The sequence below is a fragment of the Protopterus annectens genome, chromosome 2.part0 (genome assembly GCF_019279795.1).
Source record: "Protopterus annectens isolate FY-2018-M chromosome 2.part0, PAN1.0, whole genome shotgun sequence".
In the NCBI taxonomy this organism is placed as follows: domain Eukaryota; kingdom Metazoa; phylum Chordata; order Ceratodontiformes; family Protopteridae; genus Protopterus; species Protopterus annectens.
The window spans coordinates 1006891709-1006904863 of NC_056728.1; the positions used below are offsets into that span (position 1 = coordinate 1006891709).

The 13155-nt window shown below is 40.4% G+C and overlaps 1 protein-coding gene across 13 annotated transcripts in view; it reads left to right on the forward strand.

Annotated features, from left to right (window-relative positions):
• Positions 1–13155, forward strand: part of LOC122793337 (PDZ and LIM domain protein 5-like) — a 2364325-nt gene that overhangs the window by 1147718 nt on the left and 1203452 nt on the right. The window lies entirely within an intron of this gene.

Genomic DNA, 13155 nt, shown 5'->3' on the forward strand with positions numbered 1-13155 from the left:
TCTTAAGTAAGGTGAAGTTTGCTTTAGAAAGTTTTTTACTATGGTTTATTTAGTTGGGGGTGGTGGTGGGGTGTGGACATCCAGAGTGATTAGTTTATGGTCTGATCTGACCAGTGACGGGTTGTCCTCCAGTGTGGAAGGACACCCATGTTGGTCATGACCAGGTCCAGTATGTTTTCACCTCTGGTAGGGGAGTTTACCAGCTGATCCAGGGTGTTTGAGTTGATGAATTCCAGGAAGCGCTGGGCCTGGAAATTTGTACTCAAGTAGTTTTCCCAGTGAATGGTAGGGTAATTGAAATCGTCCAATATCAGGGTGTTCAGTAGGACCTTCATGTTTTTCCGGTGTCTCCAGAAAAGTGGAGTAGTGGTCCTGGGTCATGGAGGGTGATCTGTAGCAGGCCACAATTTGCATTGCAGATTTGCCCGATGTTAGTTGCACATGGATGATCTCAGAGGTATCATGCTGCGCCACTAACTTGGAGGTGTAGGTATCCTTGATGAGTATGGATACACACCCCTCCTTTTGTGTTTCGGTCCTTTTTCTGTGGCCGAAACATGTGGTATGAGTTGTAGCCCAGTAGTGCTGTGGTGCTCTCTGGAGCCTTGAGCCAGGTTTCTGTTACTGCACTGATGTCGACATTCTCCATACTGAGGAGTGCTTCCTGCACGTGCATTTTGAGATTTAAACTCCTGGCGGTGAGTATCGTAACCCTTAGTTTTTTGTTAACTGTGCTGTTTACGGAGGTGGGTTTGACTTTTGAGCCTTGCCTAAAAAAGGCACTATGGGGGCAGCAAGAGCCTTGGCCAGTATTCGAAAGCCTAGGGGTGACAGGTGCAAGCCATCTCTTACGAAGCAGCTTGTCGAGCATGTCGTCCCAGGCTGACAGACACTGGATCCCCTTTGAATGATACCAGAAGCTTAGCCAATTGTTGAAATTGATCATTTTTTTCTTTATACTGCGGTATCATTCTTGGTGAGGGCAGGATGCTACTCAGGGTCAGTGTCATACCAGCCTGGGGTACATGATCAGAGAGCTCTTCCATGTCTCTTTTCATTTAGTCCAGGGAGGTACATCTCAGGTCATTCACACCAACATGAACAATGAGAGAGTCATATTTGTACTTGTTCTGGAGTGACCTAAGTGTTGTGTTATGTGGCGGATTCTGGCTCCCGACAGGCAGCTAACCTTCTGCTTGTCCAGCCTTGTGAGTGGGACATCAATGTGCCTGACTATAGAGCCACCTATTACTAGTGTGTTAGGTATGTTATTTTGCCTTAAGGGCTGTGATGGTGCGGCACACTGATTTTGTGTTTTATGTGTTGTCTGGTTTGTGACGGAAAGTGCAGGTTGTTTGGGTGTCTGCTTTGGAGGTCTCTGATGCTTTTGCAGGTTTTTATTTAGATTCTACGAGTATGAATTTATGTATTTATGTGTATTTTTTGCCAGTGCTGTTTTAGTAGGTCTGCGTGTGGCTGGAAGTGTGGTGCAAGTGTTAATCTTCTCTTTTTGATTGTCTGTTCCAGTCTTGGGTGGAGACAGCTTAGCTTCCAGTTTGGCTGTATAATTGCGCCTCTCACATATGTTAGTGTATTATGGTAGGAGGAGAGGTCTGTCTGTGTACATGAGGCAGTTATAACATTGCCTCAGGATACCCAGATTCACTAGCTGGACTGGTGAGTGCACCTGAAGTTGCCCTTTGGTCATGCCTGAATAGTAGGGTTAGCTGCTTAGTCGCTTGGTTGGTGAGGGGTGAATAGAGAGCCTTGCCCTGCTGGGCAGTCAGTGTCAGGGTGTATTAGTGCTTGCTATTAGGTCCGAGCAAGTGCTAGGCTGTAAGATGCTTTTTGAGTGCTTAGGTTGAGAGTTAGACTGGTTTCAAGGGAAAAACTGAAAAGGAGACTTAGTGGAGCTGGGAATAATTTAACCATAGCTAACCGGCACTGCCCATTGCGCAAAACCGTGCAAACGCGTTTTTTTATAGTAGGGAAATGAAAGAGATAGAAATTTGCCCAAAATGGCCAGTAAACTACTAACTTCTGGGCTGGAACCACTCCTCCAGGGGCAGATAGGTTGCTCAAAGCTCCCCTCTCTCACTGGTGAACAGAGAAACTTCCTTCTATCCAAGTAAGGTATGGGCAACCCAGAAACTAGTATCACAGCCCTGAATTCAGCACTAGCCTGGGAAGTGCTAGCTTAAGTAAGTACTAAGTACTAGCTTAGAAAGGCGGGAAACAAGGAATTTTTTTTGTTTTGTTTTTTTTTTTTTTTGAAAAGTTAAGGCAAAAACAGTAAAAAAAAATACACTTAAAACAGCTTTGAATGACTACAAACGATCAGAAAAGGCTATCACACTTTAGTGTGTAGCCTACAACAGTTAAATTATTTAAACAAAAAACAACTTTTTAAAAGTGCAGGCAGTCATATAAGTACAATATGAGAAAAAAAAACAAGTTTTTAAATCACAATAAACGCTGGAAAATCTGCATTTAGGCAGAAAACAGTTAAGTACAGCAAGAAAGTGCAGAAAACTGATACTTAATCAGTCCAAAGTCTCTCTTTTAAGCTAGAAGGCTTGTATCATTTTAAGGCTTTCTAGAGCTACCCAGTAGGTTAGTTGCAGGAAAGATGGGAAACAAGCACAGATGTGTTTTTTTAAACCAGAAAATTGAAAGAGACGGACAAACTGTTCAAATGGTCAATAAACTACAATTTCTGGGCCACTGATAAGCTAGAAGGCTTTCTTCCAACACAGAAAGGCTTGCGGGGCTCAGAAGCTTACCAACAGTCCTGGATACAGCAACTCTGTATCTGGACTAGGCTAGTTACAGGAAAGGTCGGAAACAAGCGCAAGTGTGGCTTTTAAACCGGAACGTTGAAAGAGCTGGAAAAAAAACTGCCCAAATGGCCAATAGCTACAATTTTTGGGCCAGGAACCACTCCTCTTGTGGTAGATAGGCTACCTAATGCTTACCACTCCCACTGATAAGGTAGAAGGCTTCCCTCCAACTCAGAAAAGCTTGGGGGGGGGGGCTCAGAAGCTTACAAAGAGTCCTGGATACAGTAAATCTGTACCTGGACTAGACTAGTTACAGGAAAAGCGGGAAACAAGTACAAACGTAGGCTTTTAAACCAGCAAGTTGAAAGAGATGGAAAGCTGCCCAAACGGCCAAATAAACTACAATTTCTGGGCCAAAACTCACTCTTCCTGTGGAAGATAGGCTATCTAGTGCTTACCACTCTCACTGATAAGCTAGAAGGCTTCCCTCCAACACAGAAAGGCTTGGGGGGGTCTCAGAAGCTTACTAACAATCCTGGATACAGCAACTCTGTAACCGGACTAGGCTAGCTATAGGAAAGGCAGGAAACAGGCAAAAGTGCGGCTTTCAAACCAGAAAGTTGAAAGAGATGGAAAAAAACTGCTATATATATATTGTGTGTGTGCATATATCTATCTATCTATATATATATATATATATATATATGTATATATATATATATATATATATATATATATAAATATATATATATGTGTGTGTGTGTGTATATATATATATATATATATATGTGTGTGTGTGTGTATATATATCTGTATATGTATATATGTGAGTGTGTGTGTGTATATATATATATATATATATATATATATATATATATGTATACATATATATATATATATATATATATATATATATAAGCTTGTATGTATGTATATATGTACACACACAAACATATATATCCACACGCACACACAGAGTTTGTAGTTAGGAAAAACATCTTTATCAAAACATTGGCCTTTTTTCAGGACACATCTAAATCAGACTGAGCTACAGATTAAAAAGAACAGTTTGATAGCCCTAGCAAAGGGTATAGCTAAGAAAGTTTGCTTGTCTCTCATTATATAAATTTAGATCTCTGAAGCCAATCTTGTGCGGATTAGCCAAGAATAGATTCAGGGAAATTATGTGGTATTTGTCAGTAATCTCTGGATGACTTTTATTCAGGACCAGATGGAAGGGAGAGAAGTTGGCTGGTACTGTTTCCTGGAGCTTTGTATGAGGGTCATCACCCCAGTTGCTGATAAAAGCAAGACATTTGCACTGTGTGCAGTTTTCTTGAGATTGAATAGTGGGATATGTTTCCTAGGAGGTTATGGCTTTTGACAGAACTCATCACCAAGCAGTGATCAGTTCACAGTTCAAACCTGTCATGGCCAGAATATCCGAGATACATTTGCTGTGGTCTGATGACAAAAAATACAAAGATTTTGATCTTTGTTATAGAATGTTTTGGTACCATATGAATAGCTTCATTTTGCTACATGGTGTTTTATATGGATAGTCTGTGAGCGGCATAGTTGTCCAATAAAAGTTCAACACTTGGATTCAGATAAGGCATGCTATTCTTCCCAGTTGTCTGTCTCTCCAGGTGTGTCTATCCTTACCCATGGTTGCAGGCCACCAGAACAACTCCATGTATTGCTGTGGATACCCTTCAAATGATCACTCGTGAAAGCCATAGTGATCAGATCACCAGGAGTAAAATCCTACACACAGATGCACACAATTGTGTAACCATACAGATTGAAGCATTGCAGCCAGGAAACAACTGAAAAAATATATTTTAGCAAGGGACAAGACCCAACACCCCCCCCCCCACACCCCCACTGTGGAAAACTGCAACCCAACCTAGCCATTGCAGTGTACATATACTAACTTCAAAATCACACACATATGAAAAAAGGGAAACAGTATGGAACATTGTAAGCTCTTCAGTTTCCCTTTCCTCATGTCTGCATGATGTCCATCTCGACAATACCCCATGAAGTAGTGTTACTTAGTGACTTGGACCTGCGATCCCTGTCATTATTTGGTAAGTGAGACATCAGTAATTGGACTCAGTCAGTGTGACTGCAGATCTGGTTCGCAGTGAACTATCCTGCTTCTTTCCCAATGTGAGATGTAAAGTCTCCATGCAGAATTACATCAGTCAGTTGTTAGTACCCTATGAAGTGCTGCTTAACATTCTTTATAAAAGATGAGTGTTCTAAAGAGCTGTTATGTAAATATGTTGAACAGACTTTTCTCAACTCCATTACATTGAAATAACCACATTGTCTGCTAGCACAAACTCTACCTGCACAGCATCCAGGTTATTACTTTTGAGTATCTGCACACTTGCACGTGCCTGTGACTTGTAAGGGAAAACCCATTGTATGAAGACAGCAAGTAAGTGAGTGAGTGAGCAAGAGCAATATCCCTGACACAAAGATCTACTTCTACAAGCAGTGCTGTTGAAGTTGGGATTCACAGCATCAGCAAAGGGGATGGGAAGCAGCCTATTAGGTATGCCTTCAAAGCTGTGTCAAAATCAGCTTTGAATTGATTGTATTTGCAACTGACAGTCCTGACTCTCTTCAGGAAGCTCCATTTCTGGAGATATTCTTAAGCATGAACTGTAGCCCAGCTATCCTAATAAAATAAGGGATGATCCAAACTAAGTAGCTCTGTGTTAAGTTTTTGCTGACTGTACCAGTGCAAAATGTTTCTAAACCCAGAGTAAGATTGCAGTCTATCACAGTATGTGTAGTTAAGCTGGCTTCATTCTTGTGCAAAGGTGACATATATACAGCATTTTGAAACATTACCAGTAGCTATCTTTGTGCAGTCCAGTGGATGTGCTGTGTATATTTCCCGATTTCTACCTGACTTTAAAGAAGTGCTAAGTTCATGGCAATAAGTCTCTGAGACATCTCATTTTACTCCCTTCGTACTGCTTAGCCCAGGGAACTCACATGCAACTGTGACAAGGATAATTGCTGGGTTCATAGGTAAGTACTAGGGTAGCTGTCCCTGCAGGCTAATTTAAGTCTAGCCAATTTCCTTTGAATTAGTTTGAATTAACCTATCCTGTTTGATTAGAGACTGGCTTTGCCCATCCCATGGTTGATAATTCTATGTTACCCTTAATGAAAATAAAGGAGAATAACTGAGATCATACCATAAATACCTTGAGGAAACGCATGCATGAGGTAAAGCATTTAGGAGCTGCCTTTGTCCATCAGTAGTACAAGGGCAGCAGTCTTGGGATAGAGTTTCTGTTTCTCATCCATATATCCAAGTTGGTCTTTATTATGGACAGGGATGAACTTTGTTTTATGTGGATGTGGAGTCTGTTCTTCAGCAGTGGTATCCTCTGCAACGTATACCTGTCCCTCTTAAACCATTTTGTTGAAGTTGCAGAAGATAAATACCACAAACTGAATACCCACAGGGTACAGAACTAATAAAATAACAAAAGAAGAACCACGTCCAAAGCACAAGGCAGAAGTTTTAAGTTTTAATCCAAGTATATCCAAATTCACTTGCTAAGTGCTTTCACCATTACAAATGGCTTCTTCAGAGTAAGAGTGAAAGTGGATGTACTTGGATTAAAACTTAAAACTTCTGCCGTGTGCTTTGGACGTAGCTCTTCTTTTATTTTACAAGTTGCAGAAGATGTTTAAATCCCTAGACTGACTATTTCCCGTTCTTCATGTTTGCATGATGTCCATCTCTACAAGTACCCCATGTAGTAGTGTTACTTAGTGACTGGGACCTGTGATCCCTGGCATGATTTGGTAAGTGAGACATTTGACTTGCTGATGTGCAGTAAATTAGTCAGTAATGAGTCAGGTAGCTCCCTATTAAAATGTTGGCACTCAAAATGCCAAGTGCCGACAAGCAAAAAAAAAAAAAAACTGAAACTACAAGAGAAGAGCAAATCTCAAAGATTGTTCTTCTTTAAACTACTTTTTTAGCAGGGGGAAGACCCCACCACCACCACAAACTTATATTTACCAATTCCAAGATCACCATACCTTAGAGAATAGTTAATTTTCTGGGAAATTTTCATGTCAGACTTAGTATATGGAAGTATTTTATTTCGGCCATTAAATTTCCTTGTTTCTGGATTTGCTCTAGTGGGTCTCAACATTTCAAATGGTTACTACGTCAGAAAATACGTTGTATGCCAGACATGGTTCACCTCTTAGCAGTCTGTAGGATACCCAATGTAGTCACAGGGCTTTTTAGTCAGTCAGTGTAAAACATGTTTAGACCTTGTACGCTTTTTTGTAAGGTATCTGTGTGGGTGTTCCAGTTGTTACATGTATCTAGACAGATACAAACCAAAGGGGCCATTATACTCAACAACTGGCCTAATGAGGGCTGAGTAAAGGGCAACAATGACATCCCTAGATCTAGACGCAATCCCTTTCTTTATAAGCTGTGCAATATAGAAGGACTTTCTTGCAACAATGAACCCTTGTTGGTCAAAAGTGACATCACTGCTGACATAAGTTCTCAAATCCCAACTAACTGGGTCAAATCTTAGGGGAGTATTATCAATGTGGTAGTTCCCTGGGGTAGATGACTTCCCAAGGGATACAGTAATACATTTTTTGGCATTTAGTTTCAGTCCATAGTTTTGGCACAAGTTGTTTATTTGGGACAAACCTTCCTGCAGGATAGGTAAAACATTTGGGGATTCATTGAGTACTCCTAGATTGCAGTCATCTGCAGACTTACTCATCCAGAGTCCTTTGGGGTTGGCTTTTGCTTCAGAAAACTATATGCCAAACAGGAGAGGTCCCAGCACAGAACCCTGGGTAGACTCCAGTAATGACTGTTCTCTTTGTGAAGTAATGACTGGTCTCTGTGTGGAGTAATGACTGGTCTCTTTGTGGAGGCAACTTCCCCTATTTTGATTTCCTAGTCCTAACTGTGAGACCGTTGACAGTCCAGTGGGTGACACAGGAGTTTATTCCAAGTTTGCTTAGCTTTTCTACAATGCGCGAGGGGGATTTGTGTCAAAAGCTTTGGCCATGTCTTCTGAGTTATTTGGTGTTTACTGTTTTGCCTTCATCCATTGCTTTGGTGACATTTTCAAAAAAGTCCACCATGTTGAGTAAGTATGATCTGCCCTTGACGAATTTAAACTGAGATGAGTCCAGTGTTTCAAGATTCCCTATGTCCTGATCAGTTAGTTCCATGGTAAGTCTTTCCATGTCCCTGCATATATGGTTGGTCACACGTGTGGGTCTGTAATTGCCGTTTTATCCCTTGTTCCTGAAATGTCTTATTTTACCCCTTCTTTTTCTTTCAGTTGCTTTGTCATTACAGCTATAATGTCTGTATAGTGGCTTCATTAACACATTGCACTATACACAGTTACAGTTTATGATATTGTAATGTGCCAGATGGAGCAACATTTGCTTGCGTAGTATTTTAGCCTTAGTAGGTTAACATTATAGTACTTCAAACATATTTTAAAAGGCTGATGGCATTAAACTAAGTGTGGAAGAATAAATACTGTGTGTTAGATAAGAAAAGTGAATTATTTGATCTGCACAAATTCTGATATGCTGAGACCTCTCAGAAGTTTAGCTTGATTTCCTTATTTAAAAAAAATAAATAAATAAATAAGAGCTTTCAGAAGTTTGTAGCCTTAAAAGGGGAACATTGCATTTATGACTGTAGTTTAGCATAAGAAGCTGATGGTTTGCTGACCACAAAGCGTAAACAACATCAGAAATGAGTGAACTTTATTTGCATATGGTATGGGGGGAGTAATGATACAATAAAAACAAGTTTATTTGTGGGATTAAACAGATTAAGCTTTAAGGGTTTGTTTAATCAGTAAGGATGTAGGTGATACAACCAAAATAATGCTAGATATGAGGGATTCAGGCAACAGAACTATTTCCCTGCTGAAAGGACAGTTTAACAATAGAACTAGGTATTTGAGGAGCTAGTCTCTGTAACAGCTGCAAGTAATATTAAGATAATGTAACCCAGATGGGAAAGTCATAAAAAGGTAGGGTTTAAGTGGAAAAGTAGTTTAGGAAGGGAGAAAAGGTGAAGGGTGTATTTCTGATGAAAATCTTACTGCTACTTTATCAGACAGGCATAGAAAAATGAACTGACTTTTGTCCGATGTCTGTATTGTATGAATGCCTTCCTAGGTAAACACTGTAGTAAGTACACCACCACATCTGTGTCTCTGATTATAGTGGGAAAGGGACCAAGAACTTTTAAGTTTGGATTCTGGTACTCAGTTCAGCAATGAAAGAAAAAGTAAACAGACTTGGCTTTCTCTCCCAAGCAGCACGTTAGTGCTTTGAGCTGAATATAAATGGTGAGAGCGGAGTAACAAATAGTGCCGCCTTAAGTACTGTTTATATGTACATAATTGACTGAAGTATTTTGTTTAACTTGCTGTCTGCTCTTTATTAAAGGGTGCAAAGCTTGATTTGCTCTTCCTTCCCTCATGCTTTGCTCAGGTCTTTACTTATTACCTAAATTGTAGAAATAAAACATTTTAATCATTCCCCATGAGGGTATTGCTGGGTAGGTGGGTGTATGGGGAATTGGGGTGTGGGTGTGTACATGCGCTTATGTGTTTTTCTTTTTCCCCCGGCTGTGGCTGAAATAGGTCAATGTGGATCAGTGTTCTACTCTGGTTTACAATTTTAAATAAATACGTTGGCTATTTAGTCTTATAATTACAAGCTGAAATCAGTAACTATAATATTTTCATGGGATGCCATTTATGGGTTTGGTAATTATCTTTTAATTCCTAATCTTTGTTGTAGCTCAGAGAAATAAAGGTGTAAATTTATTTTGCTGTTTTTTTTTGTTGTTTTTAAAAGCAGATTGTAAAGGTTAAAGAATGCCTCCTTACAGTATATGGATTTTTTTTAATAACCTAGTGTTGGTGTTTGTGACTGCTTTGAGTATAACACTGCATGTGTCGGGGATACTTGTCACTGTGTGTTTGGAGGGTGTTGCAACAAACTTTAACATAGATGTTTGATCAACTTTCCCTATGATTCAGAAATGATCCACCACCTGTGTAAATTGCCTACGACATTTAGATCAAGGTATGTGATCAGTAAAAAAACAAAATGCACTTCAGAAATACCTATATCTGCAGTGAGTAAACTTTCATTATCAACATGCCTGTGAATCACACTTTTTACCAGTAGCACTTCCAGACCATTGATGTGGTAGCGTTTACACTTGCGGCCAATGTATTACATTGGCACAGGCACCCACCTTAACACATCAACACCCCTCCTCCATTTAATTGGAATTTTTGATGCACTCAACCATTCACTCACGTTTGCGCCAACACATGCACATAAGTACAGACACAAACAAACACACACACACACACACACACACACACACACAGTGATCTGACTTTGCCCCTCCAAATACATACTCACATACATGCACGTAAGCACACACCAACTTCCACACTTGTATACAAACACATACACTTCCACACAAACACACACTTCCACACTCCATTACACCCCCATGTCTCTGCTAACTTCACTGAACTTACCTGCCTGTGACTGCTCCCATTGGAATCAGGGGGTGACTTCATCATATGATGGTGTTAACATTTTCCTCCACCTGAGGAAATTTGTGCAATGGAATAATTGTATGAATCATTCAGCATTGTAAATTGGAGCTGCAGGCATTTCACAGAGGCTTCCCAGGATTACCTCATTAACATGCAGTTTGGTTAGTGAGTAGTGAGACCATCTTCCATACTAATGATCTCGCTAGTTTTAAAACTTAGATGTAAGATGGTCTGTGAATTGGTAAGGGTAACTAAGAGGGGAAAACTACTGGTGTTGAGGCTTCCTGTTTGCGGTAATCCTTTCTGAATCCCATGGTATAGTAGCTGTGTAGGCAAAGAAAGAAGAGTGCTGTACCTGGCATTGTGTGTTCTGTTCTGTTTATTGCTTGCAGGCAGGCACCTGACAACCTATAGTGGTTCATTTGCCTGGAATGAGCTGGTGGGGGTTAATGAATCAGGACCTGTGGTAAAGGTTGTGATAAAAAAGTACTGTTTCTGTGATGTGGTATTTTGCAATTCAGAGACACATTAGCCACAGAGAGGAAAGATGTCATTATTGAGTAGTCTGCATGTCTCTGAATCTTTGTTAAATTACTGAGTGCAGTAGTTAACACTGGTGGCCCATTTATCTCATTGGTACAGGGACCCCCCACCTTCATTCACTCGCCTATTCACATACTCACATGTATTCACACTTACACACATGTACACAAACACACATACACACACACTTCCCCTGTCCCTGAGTTGTCAGAACATCCTTGCTGTGTCTTTTTATGTTTTCCCGACCTTGGAAATCATGGTGGTTGCAGTCAGTGAGTAATGCTAAAGATTTTAGACTTACTAAATCTGTTGTCTATTAACTTTTTTATATTTCAGAAAGTTTTACTGGTGTCATCCAGTGTTCCTTCTAGCCTTGCCCTCCAGCCTCCATACAGACACAGCACCTTCCCTCTCATCTGTCTGTGATTTGACAGGATGATCCTGCAGTTACCACTAATAAGTATACGTCTCAACTGTCAATACTATTACAAACGTCCCAGATTTTGTTATTTTCCTCACATAATTTGTCCTTTTCTGGCAAACCGTTGAGTACTACAGTAATGACAGACTTGGGCAAGCCTTCATGTCTTTCATTAAGTACATGTTAATACAAAAGGTGTTATTTTACTTATTCCTTAAGTCTGCATTTCTTGTGCTATGAGGTTGAGAGGTATGCTTAGTTGCCCCATCTCTCTCCACTGTAACTCATGAACTGTTGTAGTCCTTGAATAATGCCCAAGATCCTGATTATACAAGAAAGGAAAAAAAAACACTTGCTACACTACATTATCAGTTGGCATCGCAAGCTACTGCTACTGTTTGCAGTGGCACAGGTGCAAGGTTTGAAGCCTTTTTACCATCTCCTTTTAGTGAATTTAAAGCACACTATTTTATGCCTAATGTTTTTCATCCTCGACAACATCTTTTCTAAATGCCATTCAAGCACAATATGCAGAGTATCCATGATGTCTAGTGCACCTCCTGACCCATATTATGTTTAAGGGCTATTAAGACATGATATGCAAGCATTACCCTGGCATATAGTGTTCCCCCAGCCCACTTTAGGTGGCATTAAGGCATGACGTTTAACTCATTAACACCTATGTGGTTTGGAATGTCACATCTCTAGCAGCCTACACACACACCTTCAGTCCAAAGCATTAACATCGACAGCTCTGAGAACCTCTCCTTATCTGCTAAACTTCCAGTTACTCACCTCAGGTAGTCTTTATCTTATGTTCATGGATGGTGAGAAGATCAGTGCACCTGGTGTGATGTCCTACTGCTGACAGGGAGTATTTTTCTTTAAATACTCAGCCATTGTATGTGTAGATAATGCCCCAGGAGTGGGATGTTTAGTGGGCATAAGTGCTGTCCAGCCCCCCACTTCTGCAAGGAGCTTCGCACTCCAGCCACACTAGGCAGTACTATCTGCTGTTGTCTCTCCAGTGTCCACCATAGAGGTCAAAGTGCCAGTGTGTCCTGTACATGAGCTCTTCCTCATGTATGGGCACATCCATCCCCCAGCTGGAACCATCAAGCACCCAGGATGGTATATGAACTCAGGTTGTATGGCTGGTAGACTTGGTAGTTAAAGATTTATCCATCTATACCATTTGTGCTGGAGATATCCACTATAATTGATTTAGTTGACATCGCTATAACAAAAAAGTCACTTGTGACTTTTTTTTACTTACATCTTTTACTAAGACACCAGGGTTGCATAAAGTTTGAGGAAGTGCAATCACAAGGAGAAGGAAACAACAGTCATGTCAAAGGACCATTTGCCCATTGTGTCAGTCCAAGTCCCCACCTTATCTTTAGGAGTTGCCACTGTACCCCTTTGTGATTTGGTATCCTAACCTCTGCATCTTCCTTACATTCTTCATGGAGTAATTTGACCACATACATTTCTGCTGTGCCATTATTGAATTCATTCATAGACTGAGTTGGTAGATTACTGACTGTTTGACCAATCCTGTCTTGTAAAAATAACTTTTCTAAATGCACTGTCTGAACCTTATTTCTGTGTGGTGTTCCAGTTCATTAAAGACATGGAAAGTCTGTTACAGTATGTCCTTCTTCCTTTTTGTTTGCAGTGAGTAAACATTGGGACAGTGAGGTACCAAAATTACCTGTGGGTATCCAGAACTCTCTGTCCTGCAAATAAGCAAATTGCAGGCCGTTTAGTGGTGACT